Source organism: Lolium perenne, chromosome 2 (assembly GCF_019359855.2).
Source record: "Lolium perenne isolate Kyuss_39 chromosome 2, Kyuss_2.0, whole genome shotgun sequence".
NCBI classification, from domain to species: Eukaryota; Viridiplantae; Streptophyta; class Magnoliopsida; order Poales; family Poaceae; genus Lolium; species Lolium perenne.
The window spans coordinates 184,038,195-184,048,686 of NC_067245.2; positions in this window are offsets into that span (position 1 = coordinate 184,038,195).

Below are 10,492 nucleotides of genomic sequence, written 5' to 3' on the forward strand. Positions count from 1 at the left end.
AACTCCTCCAGGGTGAAATTACTTTTTTACCCTTGTTCCACGTGTACATCATCTGCCACACACTTTTTCCATCCAACGGTACGCCGCTTCACCGCACCTCTATTTAAGGTCTCCTTCTTCTTCCTCCAGCACTTTCGCTCGCGCCGCTCCTCTGCTCTCCTCTGCAAAAATCTCCTCTTGCGCCCCACAGTTCCCTGAGCTCAACTTCTCTCGAGCCGCACTCCTGCGCCATTGTTGATGCCACCGCGCAAACTAACCAGGCACAGCACGCCGGAATCAATGATGGCTTCCGCAGATCTGGGGAGCGCTGAGTGGGAGAGATCCAAAATCACTGCCCAAGACATCAACCTCCTGAAGAAACTGGGGATCAGCAAGAAGCCCAAGGCGCTGTGCTTCCCCAGCGAAGAGAGCTACCCAACTCCTCCAATGGAGTATCGGGTTAGTTTCGTTGATCATCTCATCCGCGGCCTTTCTGCCCCCATTCACCCTTTTCTTCGGGGGTTGCTTTTTGTTTGTGGACTGCAACTTCATCACCTCACACCCAATTCTATACTCCACATTTCCATTTTCATCACCCTCTGCGAATCCTTCCTCGGCGTCCAGCCTAACTGGGTGTTGTGGAAGCTCATTTTCTTTTGTCGCCGCAACGGCTCTCCCAATGTCGCCTATAACATAGGCGGCGTTGTTATCTGCGTTCGCCCTGATGTCGATTATTTCGATGTCAAATTCCCTGACTCAGTTCAAGGGTGGCGCAAGAAGTGGCTGTACATTCATGAGGAAAATCATGGATGTGTTGAAGACAACATCCCTCCTTTTGATGGTGCCGAGAAAATCTATCGCCGCCGCTCCTGGGATGCAGAGGCTACCGATGAAGAAAAAACGGCGACGGAGGCATTGATGACCCGCATCCACGAGCTGCAAAACACCCGCGGCAAAGAGCTGTCGGGTATTCAAATCACGGCATATTTCCTTAGAATCAGAGTGCAGCCTCTGCATGCTCGCAAAAATCCCCTCTGGAAGTATGCTGGCGACAATGATGTGGATCGGTTGTCGGTGGATTTAGCGGTCAAGGATTTAGAAAAACTTGTCCGGAAAATCTCCTCCCTCAGCAAGAAAGATCTTGTCCCTTCTTCTTGTCGCGTAAAACCATATAGCGCCACCAATGCGCTTCCTGAGGTAACCTTTGTCGACTTGCTCATTTTTGTTTGACATTCTTCCCATAACTCTTTTATTGACATCTCTCTTTGTTTGTTTGTTTTTTATAGAACCATCCAGACCTTGTCTCTCTTCCTCCCCTTCCCGAAGGTGGAGAAGTCGACGAACGAGCTGTTGTCACTGCTGACAACCAAGATGCTCCTTGCCTTGAGAATGAACCCGCAAGTTCTCGAAAATCTGCGGGATCCTCTGAAAAGGAGGCTGTCTCTGAGGCTACCGCATCGGCACAGTCTCCTCCTCCTGCTGTTTCTCCATAGAACAAAAGGAAGAGGACAAATGTCGAAGATTCTGGCACCTCCAAAGCCGAAGAAGCTGCTCCTTCACGTCGGAAGGCAGCTTTTGATCCATACCTTGAAGCCCTCGTCAGTTCGTAAGTCACCCTTTGTTTCTTACTGTTTTTCTACTTGAAGATTTTTGTCTATCTTGCTTCTTATACTGCCGCCATTTAATCGTAGTGGTGACGAGGAAGAAATGCCAGCTTTTGATGCGACTGCTCGAACGAGTACATCGCATACTCTAGTTGTTTCTGAAGTGCAAGTTGAAGGAGAAGAATCTTTGCCTCCTCAACAAAACACCGACGAACCTGCTCCTCCTGCAAGCCCCTTGTCCCTTCACCAAAAAGGGCGAGGGTTGAAACAATCACAGAGCCTACCCTACAATTGGGTAGTTCCTCGACTCCTCTTCTGGACGATGTAAGTTCTTGAACGTTTTCTGATGCTATCGATATTTTCCCTGTTTGCTTCTTTTTATTTTGTGCTATCGCACTTTTGTTCCCTACCGACACTTTCTTTCTCTATCTTTCTTTAATAGCCTTTGATTAAGGAGTTCATCCGCTTCGGTGCCCAATTCGTTGGGTATCGCGAGTATGCCAGCAAAGCTGAAGGTACTGACTTCTTGATTCTCTTTGCCCATGACTTCTTGCTCCTGTTTCGTCGTGATTTTGACTTATTTTTGACTATTTTGGCAGAAAAACTTGCAGAGGCCAACAAACATGCCGACACGCTTGCTCAGAAATTAGAGCAAAGTGAGGAGGCTCGTAAGAAGGCTGAATCTGATGCTAGTAAAGCTAGGGCAGAGGCTGACAAGGCCAAAGCAGAAGCTGCTGGTATCGAAGAACTTCAGAAGAGGCTTCATGACGCCGAGACTGCCTTGAGCGAGCATAAAACCACACAAGCTGCTCGCGAAGAGGCAATTCTCAAGCGCTTGGATTCGCAAAACCGTCGCTTTGTCAGTAAGTACCCGATCTATTTTGCATTCTTTGGACTTGCTTTTCTTTACTTGATTGTTGACCAACACATTTTTTCCTCGACAGGGAAAACAAACCAAGAATTTGAACTTGAAGATCCTGACAATGATCCTCTTCTTGACGCGCTTTCTTTCCTTGAGTTTCACGGAACAGAAGCGCGCGAAGGCATTGATCAAGCCCAGGAAGGATTGTCGCGGCTTTACCCTTACTTCTTCCCGAAGAAAAAGGAACCCGCGACTTTTCTTGCTCTTGCCAAGGACTTTAATCCGCCAGAAGATCTTGGACTGAAGTTGCGCCAAGAAAATATGAAGGTTGCCGTTGAAAGCACTGTCGCCTTGGTTGCTGACAGCCAGCAGAATATCGACTGGACCAAAGTTGGCGACACACAGGAGATGGAGACCACGAAGTGGCGATCGCTGATCAAGGCTGCGAAGCCCAACACAAAGAAGATCCTTGCCTATCTTGGATTCAAGCCCACTCCTGCTCCTAGCTCGTCGAAGCCGGAGGTCTAGTAGAATGTCCTTATCTTTTTCTGTTTTTATTTTTGCTGCCTCTTTTGATGTTGTCATCGCAGTAGCTCTGGCGACAACTGTCGTAGTAATTCTTTTGAAAAACTCCCTCTGTAATACCTGTGTAAATTTCCCGAAGATTAATGGAATTCTATGTTGCGTGATCATTGATACTGAAATTTTCTTTTCCAGTTGATATTTGATAACTACTCCGCAAATCCTCATCCTGCCGATACTTTTCCTGCTTCCTCCTTCTCGAAGAAAACTCCTGTCGATGATAACCTTATCGAAGGTTCTTCGAGTAAACATTCCTCGCAAGATTTGCAAGAGCTTCGCCAGCAACTTCAATCCATGAAAAAACAAATGCTTGTACTAATGGAACAGTCTCGAAGATCTTTAGAAAAGGAAAAAATTGCTCTTCAACAGGCCCAGGATGCTATGGCTGTGAAGGATGCCGCGGTTGCTGAGGCTACCGAAGCTTCTTCCCGAGAAAATTATATGCTTCAACTGATGACTGACGCCAGCCTGGATATGACAGGTATGCTTCATGTGTTTAACCATGCTTGATGTCGTTCCTGCTATTGTTCCTTCTTTAATAATTTCTCCGCTGAAACAGGCTCATTTTTGGATACTGCTGCCGAAGATCAACGTGTTGAAGCTCGAGCCAATGTACTACTCAGACTTGCTACACAACATGGTTCTAACTTTTGGGTAACGCCTGAGCGTACTCGCCAAATTGTCAGATTCCAAGATCGCGCGGCTCAGGTCCGTGATTTTCTCGACTTCTGTACAAGGACCTTGTTTTTGGTTTATGGGACCATGTTTCCGCGCAACAAGATGCCAGAAACTCTTCCTGCTTTGATGGAAAAATTTCGAGATGCTCCTCGAATCCATGGCTTTGTGCGGGCCCAACTATCTGCTGGCGCAAGATTTGCTATGATGATGATAAAAAATTGCTATCCAAAATTGCCCATGGATCAAGTTGTTTCTAAGTGTCTGGCCAAGATGTCGAAAAGGAAAAGAAACATGGGCAAAATTGACGATATTGTGACTCCTGTAGCAGAAGATATGATGGATGAACTTCTTCGGATGGACGCTGAGTTCTTCGTGAAGGGTAGCTATGCTGAGCATAGTACTCGTGCTACAAACGAGCGAATAACCATAGATCATGTGCTAGGCCTCCACTGAGGGTTTTTCTTTTATCTTGCTGTACTTTCTCCATTGTTGCTTCTTGTATATTGTGAGCATAATCTATATTGTAAAGCTGCCAAACATGTATATGTATTTTTTATTTATTTTTGATCGTCAAGCCCCTGAGTGTTTTGGTGGCGACTTTCTATACTGTTTTTTGCGAGGTTTTGAACCAAGGCAATTGAGTATACTATTTTTATGGGTGTTAGCCCCTGATCTTTTATTTGGCGAGGTGTTTTGTACCAAGGCGAAATATTTTTTGCAAGGTGAGTTCATCTATGTTGTGTATATTTTGTACCCTCGAAGGCGTTAGCCCCCGAGCGTGTCGAAGAAAAAAGATGTATCTCATCACTATCTTTTATTATATTGCAGCACCGCGAGCCCACCTCATTAAAAACCTTTCCAGCCCCACTCGGTGCCCTGAAAAGGAAAAGAGTGCGTATGAAAACTCGCGGGCGTTTCAGTATATTGTATTTTTACAAGGGAGGACTATATTTTGGCTCTAAGCGTAGAACCGCCTGAGCTGCGCCACGTTCCAGGGGTTTTTCTCGGGAATCCCTGTCTTCTTGTCCTTGATCCTGTACGCTCCTCCTTCAATTACTTCTGTGACAACATAAGGGCCCAGCCATGGCGACTCGAGCTTTTTAGTACTTTTTTGATTTAACCGTAGGACCAAATCTCTGACCTGGAAAGATCTTGGCCTTAATCGTCGGTTGTGGTAGTTTTTGAGGTCCTGCTGGTACTTGGTGACTCGTGAGAGTACTTCATCTCGAGCTTCGTCGAGTGCATCCACGTCGTCCTCCAAAGCTCTTCTTGAGGTTTCTTCGTCATATTCTCTGACTCTTGGGGAGTCATGTTCTATTTCGATTGGTAGTACTGCCTCAGCTCCATGGACTAAGAAGAACGGAGTTTCTTGTGTCGCCGTGTTTGGTGTTGTTCGAATAACCCACAAGACACTTGGCAATTCTTCTGGCCAGGTATGTCGAGCCTTTTCAAGTGGTCCTAGCAGGCGCTTTTTGATACCGTTGCAGATGATACCATTGGCTTTCTCGACTTGGCTGTTGGTTTGCGGGTGCCCAACTGACGCGAAGTGCAATTTGATGCCTACTTCTGCGCAGTATGCCTTGAATTCCTTGGACGTAAAGTTACTGCCATTATCTGTGACGATGCTGTGAGGTACTCCAAATCCAAAAATGATGCCCTTCACGAATTTGACTGCTGATTCTCCATCTGGTGAATTTATCGGCTTTGCTTCTATCCACTTGGTGAATTTATCGACAGCAACCAACATGTACTCGTATCCTCCTGGCGAAGCCTTGTGTAATTTTCCCACCATATCGAGACCCCATTGAGCGAACGGCCAAGACAATGGTATTGGCATCAGCCCTGCTGCTGGAGAGTGGGGTTTTGCGGCGAATCTTTGGCACGCGTCGCAGGTCCGTACTATTTCCTTTGCATCCTCGATTGTTGTCAACCAGTAAAAACCAGCCCGAAAAACTTTGGCCGCAATAGCTCGACTGCTCGCGTGGTGACCACATATTCCCTCGTGTACATCCTTTAAGATTATCCTTCCTTCTTCGGGTGTAACGCACCTTTGCAGCACGCCTGAAATACTCCGCTTGTATAACTCCCCTTTGACCACTGTAAAGGCTTTGGATCGTCGAATAACTCGCCTTGCTTCAACTGGGTCGTCGGGTATTTCTTTTCGTAGGATATACGATATATACACTTGCATCCATGGGACTTCCACCATCATCACCAGCTCCTGGTCCTCTTCTTCATCTGGAGCTTCATTGAGAGGCGCCGAAGTTTTCTCCTCCTTCTTTTTCTTCTGCGCCTTCTTTGGCTTTGTGGATCTCTCAGCTATCTCTTCCCAAAACACACCTGGCGGGATTGCGAGGCACTGCGACCCGATATTTGCGAGAACATCGGCTTCATCGTTGCTCAGTCTACTGATGTGATTTACTTCGCATCCATCAAACAGCTTCTCATGCTCGTTGTACACTTCCTTGTATGCCACCATGCTATCATTGACTGCATCACATTGGTTCATAACCTGCTGAGCTACCAATTGTGAGTCGCCAAAGATTTTTAGTCGAGTTGCACCACAAGCTTTCGCCATCTTCATCCCATGTATAAGAGCTTCATATTATGCTTCATTATTGGATGCGTTTGGGAACGTCATCCGTAGGACATACTTTAATTTGTCGCCTTCAGGTGATATGAGTATCACTCCTGCACCAGCTCCTTGTACTCTCTTGGATCCATCGAAGTTCATGGTCCAAGTTCTCGACAAATCTGGGGGTCCTGTATTTTGTAGCTCCATCCACTCTGCAATGAAATCTAGCAGAATTTGCGACTTGATTGCTTTTCTTTTTTCATACGTGATGTCCCGAGGGGAAAGTTCTATTCCCCAAAGGGAGACACGCCCTGTAGCTTCTGGATTGTTCAGTATATGTGATAGAGGTGCTTCGTTGACCACTATTATCGGGTGTGCCGAAAAATAGTGGCGCAATTTTCTTGCTGTCGTGAATACTCCATATGCTAACTTCTGGTACTGCGGGTACCGCTGTTTGGAAAGCGATAAAACTTCACTGATGAAATATACCGGCCTTTGCACTCCATGGAGTTTTCCTTCTTCTTCTCTTTCAACGACTAGCACCGTGCTAACCACCTGAGGTGTGGCTGCGATGTATAGCAGGAGAGGTTCCTTCTCTTTCGGTGCCACCAAGATTGGTGGTGTCGAAATTGTGCGCTTCAAATCCTCGAAGGCTCTATCGGCCTCTTCGTTCCACTGGAATTTCTCCCCTTGCTTGATTAAAGCATAGAACGGTAACGCTTTTTCTCCCAGCCTGGCGACAAATCTGCTTAAAGCTGCGACTCGCCCAGTTAGCTGCTGTATTTCCTTCAATTTTGTTAGCTTCCTCATTGTTACGATAGCTTGGATTTTTTCGGGATTTGCTTCAATTCCTCTTGTTGAAACTAGAAAACCAAGAAGTTCTCCTGCAGGGACGCCAAAAGAACACTTCGTCGGGTTCAACTTGAGGCAGAACTTGTCGAGGTTGTCGAAAGTTTCCTTCAGATCCTCGATTAGCGTCGTCCCCTTCTTTGATGTTATGAAGACATCGTCGATGTACACTTGTACGTTTTTCCCAATTTGTATCGCCAAGCACTTCTGCATCATCCTCTGGTATGTTGCTCCCACGTTTTTCAGACCAAAAGGCATTGTTCTGTAACAAAATACGCCATAAGGTGTGATGAACGCTGTTTTGACTTCATCTTTTTCTTTCAATCTGATCTGGTTGTAGCCAGAATATGCATCCATGAAGGAAAGACGTTCACATCCTGCCGTGGAGTCGATGATTTGATCGATCCTCGGGAGGGGGAAGTGATCCTTTGGACAATGTTTATTCAGACACGTAAAATCGACGCACATGCGAAGGACTTTAGTGTTTTTCTTCGGCACCAACACTGGATTTGCTACCCATGTGGCTTCTGTATGCAGTTCCTTGATAAAGCCAGCTTCTCTTAGTCGATCGATTTCCGACAGCATAGCTTTGCGGTTTGGCTCCGAAAAAAGCCGCAAAGGTTGTTTTATTGGTCTCGCTAATGGATCCAAGTTTAGGTGGTGCTCGGAAAGTTCCCTGGGTACTCCTGGCATGTCAGCTGGACACCATGCGAAGATTTTCCAGTGCTCACGGAGGAACTCGACGAGCGCGCTTTCCTATGCGAGGTCCATGTCGTTTGCAATGGACGTCGTCTTTTTCGGGTCTGTCGGGTGAATCTGCACCTCCTTAGAATTTTTCTCAGTGTTGAAAGTTGATTCTTTATTTGGCCTTCCTACATCTGGCAACACATCATAGTCAGTCGTGAGCCTTGACTCCATGTACTCCGCTTGCATCCCGAAGGTTTCTGACAGTCGATGAAAATCCTTATCACATTTATCGGCTAACGCAAAGCTTCCTTTAACTGTGATTGGTCCCTTAGGTCCAGGCATCCTCCACAACAAGTACGTGTAATGTGGGACAGCCATAAACCTAGCATATGCTGGGCGCCCCAACAAAGCGTGGTACTGTGATGGAAAATCCATGACTTCGAACTCCAATCTCTCTATCCTGTAATTTTCTCGGGTCCCAAACTAAACGTCGAGGTTGATCTTCCCCAGCGGATAACTTGGCTTTTCTGGCGTAATTCCGTGGAAACGCGTATCAGTTGGCTTCAGATTTGCTAGAGATATATTCATCTTCCTTAATGTATCTGCGTACATAAGGTTTAGACTGCTGCCTCCATCTATGAATACTCGAGATACGTCGAATCCCGCGACATCGCTGGTAAGATAAGTGCTGACTGCCCTGGTCGAGGAACTTGCTGTGGATGATCCGCTATTGTGAAGCCAATATCTTGCCCTGACCAATTAAGATACTCAACCGTTGGTGGAGGCATCTTCTCTGCCATGAACACCTGTCGCGAGATTACTTTCTGAGCTCTATTGGATGGCCTGCCTTTCTGAATCATCGAGACCGCTCCATTGGAATTGGGATCAACATAAGGCGGTGGTGCAGGTGCTGCCGCAATTCTGAGCTGATGTCGATTATCGTCTGTAATTGCGGGAGGAGGTGGCAGGTGAATCTCACTCCTGGGTCCTTGTGGATTTCTGTGTGCTGCCTGAGCATTGGCATGCCCTGCCCACCTTAACATTGCCTGAAAATTTCGGCAATCCTTTTGCAGGTGTCCTGACTGTCGTTTTCCATTATTGTCGAGATAAAAATGCATCTGACACGGCCCGTTCATCATCTCTTCGGGAGACACGAAAGGTCTCTGGAACCTTGACCCTGTATTTTGCCTGTTGTTTCGAGAGTCCTCTCTGTTGTCGCCTCGATGTTCGTTGCTCCTCTGGTAATCATCTCTATTGTTTCCTCCGGCGCTTGCTCGGAAGCCAGCCGAAATTTTCCCAGGAGCGTCATAGCCTGAGTACTGCCGAGGAAATCGTCGCCTATTTTGATAGTTTCGGCCACGGTCCTCCTCTGGTGACCTATGTCGTTTGTTGTGAACAACATCTTCTCCATCTGCCCATCTGTTTGCTATCTCCATTAATGTAGATACTGTCTTTGGGTTAGTTCTCCCCAAGTCCTCGACAAAATCTCCTCGCCTGATTCCTGCGACAAACGCATCTATCGCTCTCTCGTCAGATATATTCTCTGCCGAGTTTTTGATGATATTCCTCCTTTGGATGTATTTTCTCATTGATTCATCTGGCTTTTGTCGACACGCCCTTAATTCCTCTAGCGATGCGGGTTTTTTGCAGGTGGACCGGAAATTTTTGACGAATACGTCCTCGAAACTATCCCAGCTATCGATAGATCATGGAGGAAGCTTTTTTATCCAAGATCGCGCGGCTCCACTTAGATGCACTTGGATGCTTTGCATAGCTGTTGCTCTGGTTCCTCCTGTGAGTTTCACCGTCTCGAGGTAATCAACTAGTCAATCCTCTGGATCTTGCAGGCCGTCGAATTTTTTGAAGTTATCAGGCAATTTGAACCCTGAAGGGACCCGAGTTTTTCGGACCCTCCTTGTGAAGCATGGCAAACCGCACATATCCTCGTCGTTTAGCTCTGGGGAATGCCTCTGTTCCCTTCTACTTTGCCGTGCTCTGTCCACCCTTGCTTGCGCTGCCGTGTCTCTTGCTCCACTTGTTCCTTCGGGAGCCGCTGCTGCTGCCGCGGGTCGTGGACTATTTTGCCTTGCTGCTTCTTCGGGAGGTGTTGATGCAAACGCCGTTCCCATGGCTCCGACTCCTGCCATTGCCATGTTGTACAATGCCTCCCTTGGATCTCCTGGAGGTGGCCTGGATGCAAGGATAAAGGCCTGTGTCGCCATATACCCAGCTTCTGGTGTCTTGGGGATAATATTCCCTCTCGTGTCTATCGACATAAAAGACATGTCGAGGTTTTGAACCAAGTGCTCTCTTTCTCCTTCAGGTATATGTTGCATCCTTGACCTTGCTCTGTTCTGAGCTTCCCTGTGGCTATCTCCCGAAGTTCTAGATTGTCGACTCAGCTCTGCTCTTCGCCTGCTTGACGCGGAGGCTGCCTCCTTTCTTCTGTTCAGAGCAGTTGTCTGTTTTTCCAATTCCCTTGCAGCTCGTGCGAGCCTATATTGATATGCTTGCAACTCCTCTGGTGTGGCTGTTGTGGCCATTGGTTCTGAGCCATCCATAGCTCTTACAGCTCTATCCCATGCTGTTTGCGGGAGTTGAACCCTGACACGAGGCGTAGGTCCGACATATTTGTTGCCTAGACCTCGTCGTAAATCAGAGGGATCGACGTATGGA